The 23,190-nt window shown below is 39.8% G+C and overlaps 1 long non-coding RNA gene across 2 annotated transcripts; it reads left to right on the top strand.

The window, feature by feature from the left end:
* Positions 1 to 698: 698 nt before the first annotated feature.
* Positions 699 to 3,156, top strand: LOC308188582. Of its 2 annotated transcripts, none has more exons than XR_013945610.1 (3): positions 699 to 2,453; positions 2,731 to 2,822; positions 2,935 to 3,156. It is a non-coding gene; the product is annotated as an uncharacterized lncRNA (long non-coding RNA). The 2 variants fall into 2 exon arrangements; XR_013945611.1 differs by having other exon boundaries at positions 699 to 2,457.
* The last annotated feature ends 20,034 nt before the right edge of the window (positions 3,157 to 23,190 follow it).

Here is a 23,190-nt window from a genome sequence, read left to right as displayed (position 1 = left end):
AATACAACAGCTGAATTACTATATAATTAGGAGAAGAGAGAAGCAAGGTACCTGCTGGCTCTAAGAAAATCCCCAACAACAAAACCCCAGGTTTGCTTCAGAAGGTCACTCTTTCAGTGTCACAACTCATCTATGTGCTGAGCAATACCAATAAATCTATTTCAGACTTATGTTTCTGTCACAGCAAATCACATTTGTCCCTTTTCCCCTCGGCTCTTTCTCTCCATTTGTTGAGCTAGAACCGCATGGCAGATAAGATGAATCTGACCTTCCTCTTGTCCCAGTATGTAAAATTTTTTCTTTCTTATCACTCTTCATATACAGCTACAATAAATGTCAGGAACTGACTAGCAGTAAAACAATTTGTTCTCTTCCAGCTCTTGTGCAAGTAAAAAGAGCAAAAATTTGGTCTAGTGGTCTTGTGGGATATGCCTTTCTTCCCAAGAGACTCTTGTGAAGTATAACATGCTCTGATGATACTAGATTCAAATTAAAATAGAATAAAGCTCCATCTCTCGCAGCTGAAGTTATCACTTAATGTGATACTTCCCTCACCAAAAGTCACTAATAAGTATTTTGACCCCTAATGTCATTCAAATGGTTTAATTGTTTTCTCAGACAGCTGAGCAGAAATTATAAAAAATTAATCGGCCAACAGAAGGAAAGACAGCTCACTATCATTTTAAAGACAGATATTTTTATACAATGTTTTGTGAAACAAGTGGCACCACTTGTCACATCATTTCTTTTTGGGTGAAATCCAAACACTAAGTGAGTAGCACTCTTCTGAATTTCGGAAATTAAGAAGTGCTGCCTTTTGGTGCCTTCAGCAAGTCACTTCCATCCTACCCATTCCAGACAGGCCTTCCAGACTGGTCAACTCCTCAGCTCTCCTTCAGAGCTCATTCTCATTAGAATACAACGCCCCTCACGTTTCAAAGACTGTTTTCTAAAATGTCCTTTTATTCAAAATAAGAGTATTTTTTAAATGTCATATTACATTTTACTTCAACAAAACAGAAAACAAGCTTTATTTTTTTACTGGTGTTACTTCAATGGAGTCTTTTTAGGGTAAGTACTGTTTTTCTATCACAAGTTTATTCTATCAAACTTTTAACCCAAGAGCAAATATAACAATTCATATAGACTTAATAAATTATGAATAGCTCTTTCAATAAATCTTTAGTCAGTTGTTACAAATCCTGGCAGGATGTTAGATTACTTATCACTCTACTTTATAACCTTGAAGTGGTAGGTTTATAGCTGTCTATAGCAAGTGTTGTTTATGCCTATAGCTATTAATTAGTTATTAACCCCTCATTATGACTGTGCAGTTGTTAGGAAGTGCTACACAATCTTTTTTTCTTATCACTCTCTACCTGTTGAGCTCTTGCATTCATGGAATGGGTAGAATACCAGATATTGCTTCCTGCCCCCAAGGACCCCATGGTTCACCTGCAACAATCTTGGGATTTTTTCACAAAGTTTTTCCTCTAAGTGAGAGGTTTTTGTAAAACGACTGGGACAGAGAAGGGGCAGTGAATGAAAGTAGTTCACTGTTTTGGTTCCTAGGGCTTTAATGACATCCCATCAACATTTTAAAAATATTTCTTCAATGTAACTTCCTTTTCCACTTCCCACCTTTGACTTGATTCAGTGAGGCTAAAAATAAAATAGAAAGTTACATAGAGGGTATGATGAGCCCTTCTTGTATATTGTTTGTGAAATATTAATTGGTTGAAGGAATAGTATCCTCCTCAGGTGCACAACAAAGGTGTAGCCACTGAAAAGGCTTCCTGAATAAACTCTTGCACCTGTACCTCCCCTTCCACTTTACCAGATCAGTGCTGTGCTGTTGAATAGAGTATTTTAAACAGAATGAACAAACTCTTCAAATGAGGAAAATCAAGATGAGAAACAAATCTGAAAGCAAATCTCTCCAACTAGGGCTGATAGTGTAGGCTCAGGTGTACTTTCTCCTGATGCAGCTGTATATAATAAACTACTTGCACAATTTGACACAATTGTTTCTGTCTGCTTGTATTCACTTTTCTTTCTCTACTCATTAATGCGTAAATGCTGATTGCCTGATGGATGTGCTGATTTGGTGTAAATCTACCTAAACTTAAACATATGGTGTTTTTGTTGTTGTTGTTTTATAATTATTATCTTATTCTTAATACCATTCCTCTTTCTTCTCCATCCAATCCTCCAAAGCTTCACTTTGCTATATAACCTCTGTTTTGGAAACGCATAGGGTCTATCAGAGCCTTCATTATGGAACAGTTATTTGGTAGTGGTGGGCTGAATGACTAGCTGAGAAGCTGGAATTTAAAAGAAAGAGCAAGGCCAAAGAGACTGAGCAATTTGCTTGTCAGAATAATGGGATTAAAGGGAATAATGGGGATGAAGGGCCACAGATCCTGGACAACTCGCTACAGGGAACTCACCAGGCAGGTCAAGTATTACACAATACAGAAAGACCTTGTCTCAAAAGAAAAGTAGAGATTTTCAAAGCAAGGGCCAGTCAATTACTGTAGAGTTAGGGAAGGAAAAAGAGGAAAGTTTTCCAGTTTTCCTCACTGAAAGACTGAAAGATCCTCTAAAACCTGTGCTCATGGAAGTATAAAGAAATGAGAGATTTTTTTTTTTTTGGGGGGGGGGAGGGGAGGAGATAGGTGTTGTGTTTCTTTTGTCCCTTAAGACAAAGCTCTTTACCTAACTTTGTAGGAATAAAATGAGAAAGGGAGCTTTTGCTGCCAAGTTACCTTTTTGCAACGTACCCAAGAAATGCACAGCTTTCTGCAGCATACAAAGCACAGGTACAGCAGCAGTGGCTAGACTAAGAAGCTCCCAGCTCTGGTATTCTAGCATCACAAGATCTACCACTGCAGTAGCTCTACAAATTGTGATTGTTTGTGTTTGTTTTTAAAGCTAGGAACTGAGACCAATTTCTGCAATCTGAACCAAGATTTTGAAAGCCCATGCAGTCCTCCAGCTGACTCAACTCATGGCAGAACAGCAGCTAGCCAGCAGTGGATGAAACCTGACCGTCCTAACTGAGTTTATTCAATCCATTTCATACCACTAAAACACAATCCACCTGAAGGTAATGCAGTAAATAAAGCTTGGCTCCAGATCTTTGTCTTTAATTTCTCAACTATCTTTTATTTATATATTTACAACAAACATAGAATATAAATAACAGTACTTGAAAAAAATCATATTGATAGATTCATTCAGTAGGTCACAATGAAATTTTTAATGTTTTGCATTTAATTTGTAAAACATCATGAAATATTGTCATGTTTAAATAGTTTTAATTTGAACACAAAATATTCAGGGATGTAACAAGTGCCCCAAAATTGACATAAACTGAGATACAGATTAGTATATCAATGGAATACATGAATCCTAATGTGACTTAAATTTAAATGTAAACAAGCAAAAAGCTATTAATAAGGAATTTAGACATACTATGGAGGAAAAATGTGCCAAAGAAGCCTTGATCAAGTGGCAGCCTATCCTATTTCTAGTCCAGAATTTCATAATTAATTACAGAACACTAAAGAAAATAGAATTGCTACTTTCTGGAAACGACAATACAATAGATGAGATAATGTCACACAGAAATGTCACAATGATTCAATTTCCATATATTTTGGGGGTATAGCATTTTGCCTGAGACCATAGACAAAGGCACAACTCCATTATCCTCAGTTCACATCTCACATCCATCTTTAATGTCACCTAGCTGACATCTGACACAACTTTGATTTCATAATCTTCACGTCACTTCTGCATGCACATGTATCAGCAATTATGCCCAAAGGACGACCAGAATTGTCTTAGTGATTCCTCTGACAAAACTCTTGTTCATGGTTCAACTGCACTTGAGCTTCGTTGCTGCAGTTCCCAATCTGTCTAATCCCAACTACCCAGAAGATGACATCTCATTACCTCATTCCTACATAGAATTAAGAGCATGATTCTGGACTTATTTCCATGTTACATCTATTACTGTGACATATCAAGTCTGTGAAGCCTAATCTGCTTCAGCTGAACCAGCTGTTAAAATTTTATCCATCCCTCTTTATCCAGCTCCCTCTGTATTGCAGTTCCATGGTTGTCTCACAGCTTCACCACTTGTGCTTTGCATGGCAGGCAGCTTTCCCTTATCCTTAAGGCTTAAACCATGAAGTGTGTGGTACAACAGTTTCCACTTATCTTTACTCCTTCATCCCCCTTCCCTGTCACCAGAAGATGTTAATTTGGTGCCATGACACTGTAGGCCTGAAGGCATAGATAGGATGGCCAGAAGTGGTGGCTGAGGAGGGTATTTCTTAAGGCAGATGTGACTGTCGAAAGAGGTGGATCCCAGGGCATGGGGAAGAGGACAAGACTCCGTTTCCAAATACCTCAAACCTAATATAATAATTGTGGTATTTTTTTTTCTAATACTTAAAATCAGAATTTTGGCTTCAGAACTTTTGCTGCCAGAATAAAACAGCAACTATGTATGTTGGTACTCACAATCTATAGCACACAATTTTTTCACACTTTGGTGTTTTCAGGTCACCTAGTGGTGACCTATACATTTAACAGTAATGCATGTAGGCATATTTTATAGTCACTTGGAGACTGCTTGCTAGCTGATAGCAGGAAAGTTTATAATGTTCTTTAAAAAACAAAACCAAAAAAATTAGTTGCAATAAATCCTGAAGAGGACTGTTTCCTCTGTCTAGACTCCACTTATGCCTGTCATGGACAAACTGAGGAACTTCCACAGTCTCTATACAGTGTCACACATGAGATCTTCTTCCCCTTTTGTACTTGGAAGTGTCCCAGACTTCTCTGTCTTTTTTCTTTCTATGTTTCAGACTCCTCATCATCTACATTAATCTTTCAGATTCTCCACATTTTCTCGGCTTAATTTTCTGTGTCTCAACTGTTTACATTCGATACATTTGAGGCTGAAGGTTTGCTAATTTGGACAAGTTTTTGTTTGTTTGTTTGTTTGTTTTTCCTGAAGAGCTCTACATGTGACTCTTCTCTGTCTCTGATACAACCAGCTTTGAAATGTTATGGGCAATTCTGAAAAATGTGTTTCCTGATGAGAAGACCGCACATCTTACCTATGCATATCTCAGATGATGGGGACCTGTGAAACAACTGATCCTCTGTCCTGTGAGCGGTTACTGCACAGGCAGTCCTGGAGGGACCCTTTGTACCCTGTTCTGACAGGTGTAGGTTTTGAGGGATGTTTAAATGGGACAGTGATGCAGTGATGCAGCTGGTTATGTTAAGACCTGGTAGTGAAAACCACAGCTCCTACTTACTTGAATTGAACTTAACATTTTATGTTACTCTTGATACAAATGAATGCAGTAAGGATTAGTTTCTGGGCAAAGAAATACTCCAGAACTCAGCACCGTCTTCTAAGAAGGGTGGTCCTCTTATTTGATTCAATTTTATCTGATCTGATTTTATATAATCTAATTCCGTGCATTATGAAAAGTATTTGAGCATCTGGAAACATGTACATCATTTATCAAATAGAAGTGGGTTTGCTCAGGGTGACAGCATTACATTGAGTGATACAATTTATACGACCACAATAGAAATGTTCATTTCACATTGCAGAAGTTTGAGACAAAAATAGAAATGGAGAGAGATAGTATTTGCAAAACAATGGTCTGGTTGTAAATCCTTAGGACAACAGCATTGGACAACTGAATTGATGACCTGGAAAATAATTTCAAATTAATAAACATTAGGCTATAAGAATATTAGAGGCATAGCAACAAAATAATATATATATATGTACATACATATATATATTATGATGCATCATAAAAATGAGGAGACCGAGTCATTTTGAACTCTTTCTAGATGGTACAGCAGTGTGTTGTAACCATGAGAAACCTAATCAGGTAATGGCTTGCAGTGCTTTTAAAATGTGTGTCTGCTGGAATAGAGCATCATGTTTCTAAACTGCCACATAAATTTTAGTCTAATTTTCAGGGTTCAATACGTTTATTGAGATTGCAGTTTTTTCTCTACCAATGTCAGAAATATGTGAAAGCATTTATGATAATTAAAAGAAGAATGAAAAGTATATGACCCCAGAAGGGCCATTGCTCTATCCTGCCAACCTGGGAGTCTATGATGGCAGACTAATGGATGCTGAATTCTTCCATGTCACATACAAATGTCATTGCATTTCTGGAAAAGGTGTGGTGTGGGAAACTGAATGGAGGACCCAGCTATATACTACTCAGTGGACTCTCTTAAAATTGGCTGAGCTTTGACATTACTCCAGTTTTACCTTAACCCCAGCAAAGGGCATTTTGTTCTGGCCTACTGGAATCCCATTCAGTCCAAAAGTCATGTAAATCTTGCTAGTGCTTTGCTGACTGCATCAACTTTTACTGCATGCTGTTCTACTTAAAAAAAAAAAAAAGCCTTTTATTTATTTATTTATTTATTTATTTTCCCTAGAGTTGCCTGGATATAGCAGGGTGGGATCAGAGGTGATGTAGTGGTAGAGATAGGCTAAGCAGCACTCAAACCCATGCCCACTTGTGGTACAAGCCAGTATGAAGCTCAGACTTCTGAAAGAAACAACATAGGTACTGATGCATCAAAACTGCCAGCAAAAGCAAGTAAAAATAATATGACCAAAAAAAGAGGAAGAAACTAACTGATCACAAACTGAGAACACCTGTATATTACGAAAGCTAGCCTTATGCTACCAACCCTAGGTACGAATGGGCACTTATCAGTAGCCACAGGGTGCTCCAACTGGTTGCCACAACCTAACCATGAAGGGAGGTACATGGGGTCCATAGACCAAAAATAGTGAGCTTACAGTTAGTTTTAGTTTCTCCATGCTACTGTGTTTGTATGGGACTCATGATGCTAAATCAAAGTAGTATAGTGTGAATATAGTCAAACACATTATTTGGAGTGCAGAAGGGCTTGGGGATGCAAAATATGCTTCTGATTTTGGAGCCTGTTTCTGGCATGATACAACCCCCAAAATATGATTTTTCACCAGGATGTGAAAGACCTACTTTTCTCACAGTTGCAGAGGCTTCCCAAGTAGTAAGGACTGATTACTAATTGAAGGGATTATTTAATTTATACCTCTAAATACACTGAGCCTACTAAGTTTTGACACATGGCTTAAATATTAAAGGCAAAATATAGTGTTTATGATTTACTTACCTTCACAGTTGAGAAATGTTTTTATTTGGATAAATATTTTGTATAGTTTACTTCTGTGATTTTGCAAAAAGAAAACTCTTAGGGAAATAAAAAATTTCAAGATTTTTAAATTACTGTTTTCAAGAAGGCTCTTATTAACTAGGCTTAGGTTTGGGTAAGTGTATACCTGTACTGCTATTCAGTAGAAGTTAAACAAATTATTAATCATTTCTTTATGACTAGTAACATTGATGAAGTTTCATCTTCATCTTTGCAAGCAAGTAAAGGCTGACTCAGAAATTTGCAGATCCAGCAAATTTTAGCTAGACATGTCAACAGATTCACAAATTCTATATCCAGGTTATTAAAGATAGGTACTTTTAAAAAGACTCAGAACCCTTCAGTTAACTGAAATAGTTTTCATGACTACTATGGCGATTTAGCTGAAGAAAGTGATAAGCATCTCCTGTTATTCAGAACCCTGGTTCTTTAAGGCTACTAAGCTGTATATTATCAGCAGAGAAAAATAATTGCAATACCTCATCCTAGAAATAAGCTTATTTCTTCCTTGTATGAGATAGAAAGAAGCATTTTGCCGCTGCCAGATATATATACTGCAGCTGAGCCCTGATACAATGTCAGAATGAAACCCAGGCATGTACCATCCTTTCCCATACTTTCCTTTGGAAAGCATCTCTGGTGCATGGGCTGAGAGAAGACCAGTGTCCCTTAACAAGTCCCCTGGCTGCGCACCTCCAGAGTGGGCAGCTTTTAAAGAAAACCATCTTGGCAGGAATCTGAGTGCTGTGTGCAGTCTGACCTGTGATCAAATGTCTGTGTAGGGAGGCTGAGGGCAGGATATTGATCTGACCATATACGGTGGTTTCACCCTGATGGGCAGCTAAAATCCACCACAACTGCTCCCTCACTTCCCCTCCTCAAAGGAAGGGGGGGAAAAACATAGTAAAAAAGGGTTCAAGGGCTGAGATAAGGACAGGGATATTGCTCACCAATTATCATAATTGTCAAAACAGTATCAACATAAGGACATTTATATTGTCTGTTACTAACAGACCAGAGCGGTGGTCACTAAATGCAAACTAAAAACACCTTCCCCACTACCATCCACCCTATTCTACCTCCTCCCCCTGAGAAGCACAGGGGAATGGGGAATGGGGACTGTGGTCAGTCCCTAACACTTTGTCCCTGCTGCTCCTTCACTCTCTGCCCCTGCTCCCCGTGGGGTCCCTCCCACGGGATGCCGTCCTTCCAGAACTGAGCCTGCGGGGGCTGCCCACAGGCAGCAGCTCTTCAGGAACTGCTCCCACATGGCTCCGTACCACGGGGTCCATCCCCCAGGAGCAAACTGCTCCAGCACGGGTCCCCCACGGGCGGCAGCTCCCCCCAGACCCCTGCTCCTGCGTGGGCTCCTCTCCACGGGCTGCAGCTCCGGCCCGGGGCCTGCTCCTGCGGGGGCTCTCCATGGGCCGCAGCCTCCTCCAGGCCACATCCACCTGCTCCACCGGGGGCTCCTCCACGGGCTGCAGCGTGGAGATCTGCTCCGTGTGGGACCCATGGGCTGCAGGGGGACAGCCTGCTCCACCAGGGGCCTCTCCACAGGCCGCAGGGGAATTCTGCTGCCTGCCTGGAGCACCTCCTGCCCTCCTGCTGCACTGACCTTGGGGTCTGCAGGGCTGTTTCTCTCTACATGTTCTCACTTCTCTCTCCAACCTGCTGTTGAGCATCAGTTTTTTTCCCTTTCTTAAATTAGATCTCCCAGAGGCCCAACCAATATTGCTCAGTGGCTCGGCTCTGGCCAGTGGCAGGTCCCTTTTGGAGCCATCTGGAGCTGGCTCTGATCTGACATGGGGCAGCTGCTGGGATCTGTTTACAGAAGTTGCCCTTGCAGCTCCCCACTTCCCCCGCCCCCCCCCCCCCAAAAAAAAAAAAAAAAATCTTGCAAGTAAACCCAGTGCAAGTCCTATTTACTCTTAATCCACTATTTGTTACTTGGTCTTATAATTTATTATGTCTACTCCCATCATGCACTGATCTCAGACCTGTGCTTGGCCTGGACAAACACACAAACGGGAGATTCAAAATGTTATCAGTAGCAGTAAGTGGATTTTGTGGCTCTGGTAATATGAATGGGAAATCCGTGCATTGTATTTTACTGAGTTTTCCTGCATGAAATGGAATCCCATTACACTACCTTCAGCAATCATCATTTTTTAGATTTTTGAACAGGCAGGACTTTTATTGCCGGTTTTTATTCCATAAGTAATGTGATACAACTCATCTGTGTTAAGCAAAATTTTCTTGGCTTAGCCCAAACCTGTGTGCTTATTATCTATTTCTTTAAACACCTTATATCTCTCTCTGCAGCTGTGTCTCTTTATAAATGATTCTTCAAGAAGAAAACAAGCCTAAGCCTATTTCTGTAGGTTCTGTAACTGCATTGACTGATGACCTGATGACTTGCAGCACATATCTACATTTGGCATTATTTTGCAACTGAACTTCTCAAAACAGAAGGACCTTGCCATTGAAGCAATACAGTTGCATTTTCTCTTACAGATTCTGCCAGTGGAGGCCTCTATCAGCCCTCATCCCCTTGCTTTCCTTGTCTGCCATTTCTTTTTAGCTGAAACTTGCATCAAACTGAATACTGAAAAGGGGCAGTTCTTGAAAGGACTGGAGGAGATGCCTGAAACTATAGAAATAGAGTTGGAAATAGATGTAAGAACCTGCCACTCTTGCAGCAGCAGAGCATCTTGCCTGTCTGTGACAGCAAGGGAATGGATGTACCCACCTCTTATCACAAAGTGTCAGCATTGCCCCTGGCCTTTCCTGTGCAGCAAGGCAAGACAAAAGAAAGCCCATGGGTCATTCATGACATTTACTTTTGCTCTACTAAAATGCTTTTCAACACCTGTGCATATGGCTGCAATATTTCTGAGAATATTTCTGGTTACCAGTTGGTCACTGAGAGACATATGGCATCACTGTTTCCCAACAGCAGAACAAGATGGGGTGTTGGCAGTTGGGGGTGAGAAGGATGGACTTCTTTCCAAAGCCCAGAATATGATTTTATACCACTGATACTTGAGCTGCCAGAGCATAAAAACACTTTGAGTCTAGTTCAGCTATCTTTTATTTGGTGAATGCTAACCATGTACATGTACAGTTTTTTATTCATAGGTGCTGAAAATCATTTATGGCTGCCCAAAAACAAATTCTGACAGTGCTCCGAAATGCATTTGAACTTATATTTTATATGTTTTATGTTCTCGTCTAAATCCTTCTGACATTGTCACCTTCAGCTCAGTGAAATGAGGGGAAAGATAAAAAAAAGATCATTCTAAAACCAGTAGAGTGTACAGAGTGCATGCCAGCCACAATACAGGTACCTTCCAGCTGAATAGTAGAAAGGCCCAAGATATAAAGGTCTGTGAACTCTGTAACACCTCACTGAAACCTCCCAAGAGTAAATCAGTTCTACTGCTATTTTTTTTCCATACCTTTGATTTCTATATTCTCTGATAGAAATTGTTAACATTATATTTATATTCATAATACTGTGTCAAGTCAACCCACCATGTCATTATATCATTTAAACTTTTGTTGTATTATTATTTTTATTTTTTAAATTGTATTAATAAGGCAAAATGCATACAGGCTTCAGATGGACTTGCTGTTGACATCAGCCTTAAACTAGCAAAATTTTCTATGTTTGACTGGGATTTTTAATGATTAGATGAGATATTAAAGTAAATACTTGTATTCATCTATGCTGAAAAATAGTTATTTCTGCACTGATTTAATTGTTTGAGGAAACGAAGCAGAAGGAGCTTGTTATATAGACATTTTGACTTTGGATAGCTTCTTCTCTTCCAAAGATTGATCAGATTATTTCTAAAACCTAGGAGAATTTTCAGTGAGTTGCATATTAAACATTGGGATTTTCTTATCATGGTTTGCATGTTTCCAATTAAAGCCTTATTCTGTTGTCACTGGAGTAACTGGCAAACTCCCCATCAGCTTCAGTGACTATAAAGTGAAGCCTGAATGTTTCTACTATGTTAGATTAGTAAAGATATTTTGACATTTTTTACATTCTTAGATAAGTAGCCACCTAAGAAAATGGTCCCAAAACCACTGACCATTATATATATATATATATATATATATATATATATAGTTTTAGGAAATAGTAGTAGATTATTGTTTTATTCTCCATCCTTAAAGTAAGTAGCATCTGGTGCTTCAATGACTTCATTAATTATATTTAGCCAACAGCATTATGCAATGCATGGACTGAGGCACAGAACTTTTCCTTCGTTCTTTCAATAACGAATTTATGTCTTGAAGCAAAAGATGTGATTATATTTAAGTTTAATTCACACAACAAAAATCATGTTTGTCTGTAAAACCATTTAGCACATCTAAACCTAGAGGCTAGAGAATTTGACTCCAGTCTCCTGTACCACTGACTGTCAGAGGCTGACTCTGGGCAGACTGAGGTCTTTCCTTGTTTTTCTTCCAGTCCTCTGAAGGGAAGTCTGCTATCTTCATTTACTGATAAGAACTGATGCCTAAGTAACTGGGGTGTTAGGAGAGATGTTCATCCCCATGTACCTGGCAGGTGGTTCCCCAAGAAAAGAAAACATCATGTGAATTACTTTTGTCTGCATACAATTGTGCTCAGCTGGAGGAATTCTGATGAAAGAGCTCCTTGCAGGAGGCAGGTTTCAGAGACACCAGGAGAACAAGAAGAAACTAATTATTTCATACCATCCCTACACAATCTTGGACCTCAAACTCCAAATCCCCTCAAAGCTTCCTGGATGCTGGCATAGGGCATATTGACCACACTGTGTTGCTGGTGATTGCAGCTCTTGTAATCATGGTAAGCTCCAAGCAAAATACCTCGTGCTTTTTTATCATTAGTGATTAAATTTAATTTTGCTCTCTGTTTTGTGGGACCAGTGCTGTCATTGTGCTGGAAGGGAAGTCACTGGTGGGAGACAGATGGGAAAAGATAGAAAAGAAGGGAAAGAGAGGATTCAATGTCTCTGGTCCAAAGCCTAGGTTTGACATGGTATAACTGTGTAATTATAACCCACTAGCTCTGTAGGACCCTCTGTAACACCCTCTCCCTCCCCATGGTTTAGTTTAGGTCTCATATGCCCAAATGCATAACCTTGGCTGAGGCTGCTGAGAAAATTGTGAAGTTGTGCAAAAGAGCTGTGAAATGGTCTGTACAGCAGAGCCATGAGGGATAAGAAAGGTAAAACTGGAGGCAGAGCTACTGAAAAAGGGATAGGTCACAGCTCAAGGATTCAAGAAGAAAAACACACAAAAAAAATGGAAAGTAGAATATTACAGGAGAAATACAAGGGGAAGGAATATGGCAAGTCAGCAACGCTGAGAATTGACTCCACGGAGATTCAAGGGCTAGCCATATCTCTCCTGAGAGAGCTCTGTCTGGCCTCCAGAGACTTAGTGATAAGTGTACTAATGCTAAGCCTAAAAGTATCTCCTTAATACTAGCTCTATTGGATGTAGAGATCATAAATAATAATCTCATAACTAATTGCTTTATATCTTTAAGTAGAAAAAGAAAGAGATCCTGCTTATAGGGTCTTTTTGTGCATTGGTCAAGGTGCCCAAACAAAGGAACCCAAGGGGGAAGGGTTAAAAGAGAAACCTTTCAACTACAGATGCATGCATGCCATGTGCTCCATCTTTTCCCCTGGCATCACTAGCAGTCTCTCAGCTTTCCAGGGGGCTGCTGTGGGCAAAACTTGTTACAGTATCAAACTTTGCTATCATCAGTAGTCTGCTGCCTTCAACAGCATCTGGCTCTGATTATACCTTGCATGAGCCTTGCCTCTAAGCTAGCTAATCTGCATGTTGCTGGCAATAACTAGACTGGCTATCACAAGCTAGCAGGGTTCCTTTGCATCTGTCACCATAGCTGTCCAGTAGACAATACCGGCATAATTGCATTACAACAAATGTTGCATATACTGTTCAAGTAACTTGTTGAGTAGAGGTGACATCAGGATAGGTGAGCGGGCTGCGAGCTAAGGAACCCACAGCTCCTCTCATCTCTACCTGGGTACCAAGCCTGCTGTCCTATTCTTACTGTATTATGTTGCCATCCTCTCTCAAATATCTCAGGTAATATTTAGTATAACTATTCTTGGGCAATAGCCTTAAAAGGCTCCTGATATTTATTTGAAAAGAGTTGTCATTTTATTGTCATCCTAATCATCACATACAACTCTAAACAGTCTATTTTTTACTTAACATCTGTGTGAAGGGCTGCTTCCCACACTATCTGCATGTTCACTGGTTACAGTTCCACCATACTGGGGATGCTATTCTTCCATAATTACCACCCTCAGCAGATGGTAGTTCAAAGAATGATGTTAGTTCATTAGTTATGACTTATAATGGGCCTTCACAAATTACTGAAAATCAAAGTACACATGCTAAATGACTAATAATTTTAACTTTCCATTTTAGTGGGCTCTTTGTTATTTTCCCATCAAAATGGGGAAATAGATCTATATAAGAATTGTTTACTACTGCTAAAAGAGCACACAAATTGACTGACAGCAGACTAATTTTTGCACATTCTTATTATTTCAACTCTACTGGACTACAACAGCAGAGAACAAGTAGGACAATACTCTTTTCCAGAAATTTTGGTGCCTGCTGTGTTTGGAATTGACTATGTCACTGTGAATTTAATCTTTTTAACTCAGAATCGGTACCCCTAGAAAAGATGAATACAGCAACATAGTTGTGCAAGAAAACACTTATTTTCCACTTGCAGCCTTGAGCTTTGTAGCAAAAAGCTACCCCTTCCCCCACAAAATAAATAAGAAATAAAAATGAAAGAAATGAAAAACCAAAACAAAACCATCAATAAATAAAGCCAAACTAGGGAAAGCAGTGTAAAGGAAAGACTTGAACAAAGCTAGGATGTGGCAGATTTTTTCTATAGGTTAATCTGAACAATGTTGATTACTGCAATGGAAAAATACTTGAGAGGAAAAAAAAAATCAAGTCATGACTTCCTCCCTAGAGTTCCCACACTCTCACTGTTGAGCAGAACTATAATTGCACTTTATTGAACATGTGGTCAGGCTAATCAGGAATAAAAGAGTCCTGAGCGAGACTTTGCCCTTTGCAAACTAGTCTACAAATTGTTTTAGTACAGCTTTCTAATATATTAGGGAAGGGTAAAGGTAAAGGAGAACTATTTGAAGATAATTTGGTTTTAATATGCATTAACTACCAGTACAAATACTTAAGGGAGGAAATGTTCTCTTTTCTGAAACAGCATTTCTACTTAATCAGCAATGAGAAGCCAAAGAAAAAGAAGACATTGAAGAAAGGAAAATGGAAAAGAAAGAAAACTTTTGTTCTGAGACTGTCCCTGACACTCTGAGATTCCTGACGCTCAAAGCTTGAAAACTAATTCTATTAGTGGTGGTGCTACTGAAATACCCAGGATGTCCCATTGCAATACAGCTGCAGTATTCTGGGTGTCCTGCAAACCACTGAGGGATAATTTCAGCATTCAGGAGGGTATATGTTAAATAGGAGTATAGTTAAACAAAAAAAAAGAACAAACAAAAATGACACAAAATGGAGGGAAAGTCAAGAGAGGATGCTGGGAAGGAAGAAAAAACAGGCAAGCCTAAAGAATAAATTTTCATAACCCCTTCCATTCAGCTCTTTCCCCAATAGTTTCAAAAACTTAATTTTTAAGCTGTAAAAGATGAAATATTTTAGCCATCTATAATACACTAAAAATAAAAATAGAAAATAGTTGTCAAAATGGAATGGAAAGATTTGCTGATTTTATTTTTTTTTAATTATATGTATGTCTGTCTGGATCAGAATGAGTTTCAGATTGTTTCTGTTTCTCTCCTTTTTACAATTATTTAGAAATTCTAAATATGAGTGAGATTTTCAATTAAACACAATAACAGCTTTATTTAGAAGAAAAAGGAAAAACAAAAGCACTGCCTCTCTCTACCAAGCAATTTAATGACTTTCTATATTAACTGCTATGGAAAAGTATGGTATCCTGACTATGATACCTGGTTGTAAAGACAAGAGATTGGCAGCTTTTTTTTTTTTTTTTTTTCCCCCCAGTAATGTTGTCAAACCCAGTGCTGAAGAAATCTAGAGTGTTAGAACTTGAGTCACAGAAATAGCATAATGCCTCTGAATAGAGATGATCCGTATAGTGGCAATCTCTTTCACAGTGATTGCAGCCACAGTTCTGTAGCTCTTGTTCTGGAAAATATTTCTCACTGCTTGAGAGAGGAAGGATTAAGGAATTTCAATAGGCTGTCGAGACAGCTATAGGTCTCAGAATTTTCAATGTATGAATATATTGTATCCTGTAGCTGCATAACCTGTGTAATTACATTTATTACATATTAATATATAATCTTTCTAACTTCCTTTGTAGCCACAATGCAAAGCTTTACTACTTCATTATATTTTCCAATATCTCCTCTCTCCTTGGGTTCATGGACAAACATCCTTGTCAGAGATAGCTTCATTAGAATTTTGATTATTTTCTAATCATATGTGTTTTTTTTTTCTCTGACTAATTTCATGTTTCCTCTTGACCTGATCTTAAATCAACTATAATTATTTAATCATATATACAGTGAGTGGCACATTGTATTAGAATGTCTGTCAAGGTGCATTAGACGCGAACCTGTGTGTCTGTGCACATGTGTCTGAGAGACACTCAAAAGAGTAATCTTGGTTGTAATAGTGCATTACAGATAACTATTTCAAGTACTATTCAAAAAGTATATTTTTGTTCTGGGCAACAATTTAAGATTGTAAAATAAGCTGCATGTCTTCACATGTCTACTCACTTGCACTCAGCACATCCACAGGGGAAGATGATTGCTTTGCATGCACAGTCTTCAAGAGTTGCATCTGCCTGAGGGTGTACACACATATTTGAAAAATCAACGTTGACTCCTAACGGTAATAAAATATACCATATGAATTCAAGCTTATGATGCAGTCAAATGCAGTGCCTTTCAAAAATAAGGGCTGGTGTTTGAACATGTTGTTTTTCATTTACTGTACCACTGGAGGGTTTTTTGTATCTGTGAGAAGACCATGCACATTTCAAGTATAATTTACCTGATCTTACAAACAAATATTCCTATACTTTCCTTGCTACTACTTCTGTTTTCTATTATTTTGTCCCCATGAATGCGAAAATATAAGCTTCTCTTTTCCATGAATCATGCTTAGACTGAGTCCTGTGTCATTTTAAACTGAAATTATGCAACCCAAAATTTGTTGTCTGGGCAGGTCCCTGATTATTGCTGCTGCTGTTTACGAAATGTATTGCTATTGGACTTCAGTAGTTTGCCTGAGACCAGAATTTTCTTGTAGGTTAACCTCTTCCCTGGTTAAAAAACAAACAAACAATGACAACAACAATAAAAAAACTTTAAAAAGTTGTCTGGTTTTGCAGAGTCCTTAAGAACTTGAATTAACCATTTTCGAACTCAGCATAATGCCAATCCCAGATGAGTACTGCTCCTGCAGGACAATAAATAAATAAATAAATAAATAAATAAATAAATAAATAAAAAATCCCATCAATTGTGTGCTACACTGGAAAGCTGTCAACTCCCATTCAACATCAACCAGGATTTGGGTGACCTTTGATTAGCCTGGAGTTACCCTCCAGCTAAATGAGTTAGTAGCTATTACAGCTGAAACACACATACTACCTTGCATTATAAAAGAGTATTTAGTATTTATTCAGCTATAAGAAGCTTTTAAAAGCAGTGTACAAAGATATTCAATCTACAGTGATCTTCCCAATTATGAAAATATCCTTCTTTTGTCTCTTCTCGCAGTAGTAAAAATAAAGCATTCATTTGTTTATAATACTTAAAACAAAGATTCAATGGACTCTACTGCATCTCAGAAATTGTTTCTCCTTCAGTAATCAACCTAATGCTTACAACATTATTAACAGGGAGAGGCACGCCCATCAAAGGCAGAAATATCATTTTGGGTGTATATTGTTTCCTCAATTTTCAGTATGCATTACTGCCTTATTGTAGTGGGTTTATGTGGCAAGGTTTGGGTAATGGGAGGCCATAGGGATGGCTTCTGTGAGAAGAATCTAGAAGCTGCCCCATGTTAGATAAGGGGACCACCGCTGACCAGAGCCAAGCGAAAAGTGATGTTGTTTGCACCTCTGTGAGAGCAGATTTAAGAAAGGGAAAAACAAACAAACAAACAAAAAAACGGCTGCTGAACAGGAGCTGGGAGAGCGAGGAGTGAGAACCAGCCCTGCAGACCCCAAGGTCAGTGCAGCAGGAGGTGCTCCAGGCAGGCAGCAGCAGTTCCCCTGCGGCCTGTGGAGAGGCCCCTGGTGGAGCAGGCTGTCCCCCTGCAGCCCACGGGTCCCACACGTAGCAGATCTCCACGCTGCAGCCCCCCCGTGGAGGAGCCCCCGGTGGAGCAGGTGGATGTGGCCTGGAGGAGGCTGCGGCCCATGGAGAGCCCCCGCAGGAGCAGGCCCCGGGCCGGAGCTGCAGCCCGTGGAGAGGAGCCCACGCAGGAGCAGGGGTCTGGGGGGAGCTGCCGCCCGTGGGGGACCCGTGCTGGAGCAGTTTGCTCCTGGGGGATGGACCCCGTGGTACGGAGCCGTGTGGGAGCAGTTCTTGAAGAGTTGCTGCCTGTGGGCAGCCCCCGCAGGCTCAGTTTGGGAAGGACGGCATCCCGTGGGAGGGACCCCACGTGGAGCAGGGGCAGAGAGTGACTGAGAAGGAGTGGCAGAGATGAAGTGCTATAGATTGACTGCAACCCACATCCCCCTGTCCTCCTGCACCATTTGGTGAATGAGGGGAAGGTGTTTCTTGTTTCTTTGCTTTGTTTCTCACTTCTCTCGCTCGTTAGTAATAGGCAGTAATTTTTACTGTCTCTCTACTCTGAGTCTGTTTTGCCCACCGTGATAATCTTTGAGCAATCTCTTATCTCAACCCTTGAGCCCTTTGCATCATATTTTCTCCCCCTTTCCCTTTGGGGGGGGGGGAGTGAGAGCAGCTGTGGTGGAGCTCGGCTGCTCACTTGAGTAAAACCACCACACTTATGTCCTTCTTAACTGCTTCTTCCTTTCAACCTGCAAAGGCTCTGCAAATGAGAAGAAATGCGAAAAGCACCAAATGGAGGCTATGAAAGAAAAGCATAGGCCAAGTAATGAAGAGAGGTTAATATTCTGGTATTCCTCTCTTAGGATAAATCACTGAAATTGCCCTCCTTCTGAGAAGAAATATGTGTAGCAACAAATACACATAAAAACAGAGGTAACGTTGGAATAAAAATATAGATATTGGATAATTTGTCCGAAGTCACATGAGAGGTCTGTGTAAGTTCTTCACTCTGCCAGTGGCCAAATGTGGAAGCAGTATGAAGCACTACAAGCACACAGGGAAGGCTATTGGCCCTGAACAGTGTCTAGCTTTCAGCAGTCTGTGGCCCTGGGTTGCCCTTAGAGAGTGGTACCAGAGACATCTCAGAAAAGAAGCTACTCTTGAGGCACACAGATGCAACTCAGGCACCTTTTCTCATCATTGGTCAGCACATCCTTTCCTTGGTTACGCTGACTACACTGCTTGCCTTCTTTGAGTCAGGGTGTCATCTGTCCTATTGTCCTGCCCTTCTGTCACTAGTCTTCTGGATCTCTTCCATTGAACAGAGCTGGCAAATTGCACTTACACTATGCTGGGAATCCACTCTGTACTGCAGTCCGTTGGCAGTTTCTCCAGAGAAATCAGGTACCTGAAAGCTGACCGCTTACCACAGCAGTCATTATGTAAAAATATGCAGTTTCACAATACTTGCACTTAACTGCTAAATCTGGAGGTATCTGAAATCAATAAATAATGCCTCCTTAGGAAAATCTCCATATGAATGTTCCCTAAATACTTTGGATGTGCTTAGAAAAGACAAAATCTTGAGCAGCTACACACTCTGCTTATTCTGGGTCTCTGTGGAGATCTGCAGTGGCGCTAAGTTCTGTTTATTTTTACCTCTAGAACTTGCTCTGTTCAGGAGGACCAAAATGTAATTTTCAGTTCTGACTTCATGCAACACCTGGCCTAAATCCATGAGTCCAGCTGTAAGACTACTGGTTGTGAATGTTGTAAATTCAGGCTCAACTCTGAAAATATTCTTACCTGCATCACTTGCATCCCATGTAAATATTCTGGACATAACTTCTTTGAGTCCTTCCAGCTAAAGTTATTCTGCTTTGTAGGTGTTCATAAAATACTTATTGTGCTAGAAATCATGACCATAGTGTTTTATGTTTAGTATGGCCACTGGAGAAAATGAAAACATAGCTTACTGGTTCCTGCTGCCACAATTGCGTGACAATCAAAAATACTGAATCTCCTCTCAGTTCCTTATTGCTACTCAACATTTTTGTTTAGTAGTTTGACTGCTTTGCAAAGCATTTTTCCTAATGTTTTACTGACACTAGTTCATTTTCACTTGGTATTTTAATATGGGCATCTACATGTCACTACCCAGTGCAAAAAACTCTGGTATGTTAAACACTTCCTTCTGATTCAACTGGGTTGCAGCTAATGATGTCTGCATTCTCTGTATTGGTCTTTCCCTCAAATATCAGAAGTAGTTGTAGAAGTACTATCAGAAGTACTCCCACCATGTTAATGCTTGGTTGATCTTCAGTTCTCTGAGATATGTATTATCTTTAAGGTTAAATGTAAAAATGTTCAGCTTTGCTCTGCTGTTGTAAATCTGTTCCTTTGCAGGTGTTATACTGAGTTTGTGATACAGATATATCTCCTGTCCCTACTGTTATTTTATTCATAATATAAGACAAAGAAAATGCCCTGATATGTCTTCAGAGATGGAAAATTGAAAGGTCTGTATTTTAGAATACTGAAGTATTAACCTATGGCTTACCTTTTGCCAGGTTATCTGTATTAACCAGCTCTGCCTTATATTCCACATTAAACTAATTTTTTTTCTGGTTTCCCAACCCTATGGAGAATTTTGTGGAGCCCAGCTCCATTACATATTATACCACAAATTTCTAAAGATAAAAGCCTATAACTATACATAGAGCTGTTTTTAGAGCTGGTAATAATAGTCTGAAAGAGAAAAGAGATAATGATTATCATTAGAGAAGAAAATTCTTCATGTTGAATCAAAGAAGTGGAGAATACTCCCAAAAATTCATACTTTGTGATACTTGGTTTACATAGGGGATTTTAGTCCTAAACCTAGTCTGTTCTTCATTTAACACTGTTGTCTTCTGTCCTTCACACTCATATTTCAAATGAGCTTCACTTCTACAGAAAATGGTGTTAGTATTGTTTTTTTTCCTAATACTTTTGCGATTTTAATGATTGGAAGCAGTCTTATGTTCTCCAAACTGTATTGGTCAGCTGTGTTGGTTTCATTAGGACAGTGATGTCAGGTGCTTGCTAGCATCTCTGTTGTAAATTTGTCACCCCTTGTTTGCTTTTTTCAACTTCTGATTTCTACCTGTATTTCAAAGGCCAAAGTTCATCTAGTGTCTCTGTAGAAATGAATTTCAGCATGTGATGTTGAAATGGGACCTTGAGAGGACTTTCCTTCTTTCTTTTTCTCTTTCTTTCTTTCTTTCTTTCTTCCTTCCTTCCTTCCTTCCTTTCCCTCCTTCCCTCCTTCCTTCCTTCCTTCCTCTCTCTCTCTCTGTCTCTCTCTCTCTCTCTGTCTCTCTCTCTCTCTCTCTCTCTCATTCTCTCTTTCTTCTGAAGTTCCCATGTGGAATTTTAGCCACTTTGGGAAATGATCAAATGTAGTTATCTATAAACTAAATATCTTCATCTGAACTAGTCACTCTAAAATCCTCTTTTAGTTAATTAAGAGAAACAGGAACTTTTAAGCTACCAGTAATTTTATTTATTTTAGAGAAGTCCTAGAAGAAGATGAGGTGAGCTGCACTATAGAAGTGCTTATTTCTCTTTATTGCCTAGTCAGGAAAATAGGAAAGATTAGGTGAAATTAATCCCTGTGTTTATGACTTTTGCCTGTTCCTACCATAAAAGCAGCAACTCCTGCCATGCCTTTGAAAAAAAAAAAACCACACGATTATCTTTTCTTGCAGTGCTTTTCTGTTATTTCATGCTCCTTTCCTTCTCCTTCCAATATTTCAGTGGAATTAGCATTCAGGAAAATTTCCTCCTTGTGGTCTTTTATGTTTCTCCAAGGTACAATATTTTTTTTCAGTTCTGCAGTTTTTGCTCCCTCTCTACTTGAGTCCAGTTGTGATTGCTGTAACTTCAAGCACACTGCCCCCAAATGCTGCTATTTTTCTTCAGTTCCAATCTCTAGTTCATATTTCTGTGCCTTTATCACTGCCTAATCTGTCCCTCAGTTCAAATGGAATTTCCTAGGGTACAGTTCTGTTTTTAGATTTGTATTGTTCATTTTCTTTTCCAGCATCTCTTTACTCCCCAACTCTACATGCGTTTTGGCATGGAAGGGCTGTGACAGCTGCTGTTGCTGTCTTCACTGTATGATCTTGAGTCTTAGACAGATGATTTGAATTTCATGTTAATTCAAATGTGGTTTACCTGTTTATTTTTATTTTTTTTACCGTTCCGTCTTAAGAGTTCTGTGTTTCCTATGACAAAACAAGAACACCAAGAAAAAAAAAAAAAAAAAAAAAAAAAAGCAGCAGTTTGTCAACAATTTCCAAGCCCTAATACACTTTCCATGTTCTTTTCCATATGTTCCTTTGACATGACACTGGTGTGACACATACCTGTGTGACACCTGTCTTAAGGAGGAAGTTGTTGGTATTCAGCTAATGGTTGTTTTGAATGAAGAATATATTTGTCCTAGTCTCCTCACTGGGACACTGACAATGCTCCAGTCCCCCAGTGCAGTTTGTCAGCAGACTGACTGACAAACTCTTCTGAAACCAGGAATATGATGCCTTGATTCCTAACTGAATAATATGTTCTCTGTAAAGTATAATCCCATGAGCTCCACCTCCCCAAAGTGCTTATTTTCACTAGTGCACAGGAGCCGATTTTCCTCCTTTCCTTTCCTCCTTTCCTTTCCTTTCCTTTCCTTTCCTTTCCTTTCCTTTCCTTTCCTTTCCTTTCCTTTCCTTTCCTTTCCTTTCCTTTCCTTTCCTTTCCTTTCCTTTCCTTTCCTTTCCTTTCCTTTCCTTTCCTTTCCTTTCCTTTCCTTTCCTTTCCTTTCCTTCCCTTCCCTTCCCTTCCCTTCCCTTCCCTTCCCTTCCCTTCCCTTCCCTTCCCTTCCCTTCCCTTCCCTTCCCTTCCCTTCCCTTCCCTTCCCTTCCCTTCCCTTCCCTTCCCTTCCCTTCCCTTCCCTTCCCTTCCCTTCCCTTCCCTTCCCTTCCCTTCCCTTCCCTTCCCTTCCCTTCCCTTCCCTTCCCTTCCCTTCCCTTCCCTTCCCTTCCCTTCCCTTCCCTTCCCTTCCCTTCCCTTCCCTTCCCTTCCCTTCCCTTCCCTTCCCTTCCCTTCCCTTCCCTTCCCTTCCCTTCCCTTCCCTTCCCTTCCCTTCCCTTCCCTTCCCTTCCCTTCCCTTCCCTTCCCTTCCCTTCCCTTCCCTTCCCTTCCCTTCCCTTCCCTTCCCTTCCCTTCCCTTCCCTTCCCTTCCCTTCCCTTCCCTTCCCTTCCCTTCCCTTCCCTTCCCTTCCTTCTTTTTTTTTTTTTTTTTTCCTTTTCTTCTTCTTAGGAAAATAGCAGTTATAAAACTTTGTATTGGATTCAGAAGTTCAGGTTCTGTCAGCAATATTACAAGCAGCTGCTGATAGGTCTAAGCATAGACTTAAGCTACTGAGTCATGTAATACAGTAATACAAGGTATCCAGGACAGGCAGAGCTGGCTCAACTGGGAGTTCCCAGGAGA

Source organism: Anser brachyrhynchus, assembly GCF_964034855.1.
Source record: "Anser brachyrhynchus genome assembly, chromosome: 1".
NCBI lineage: Eukaryota > Metazoa > Chordata > Aves > Anseriformes > Anatidae > Anser > Anser brachyrhynchus.
Note: the sequence above shows the minus strand (reverse complement) of the source record. Positions and strands in the feature narration are given on the sequence as shown.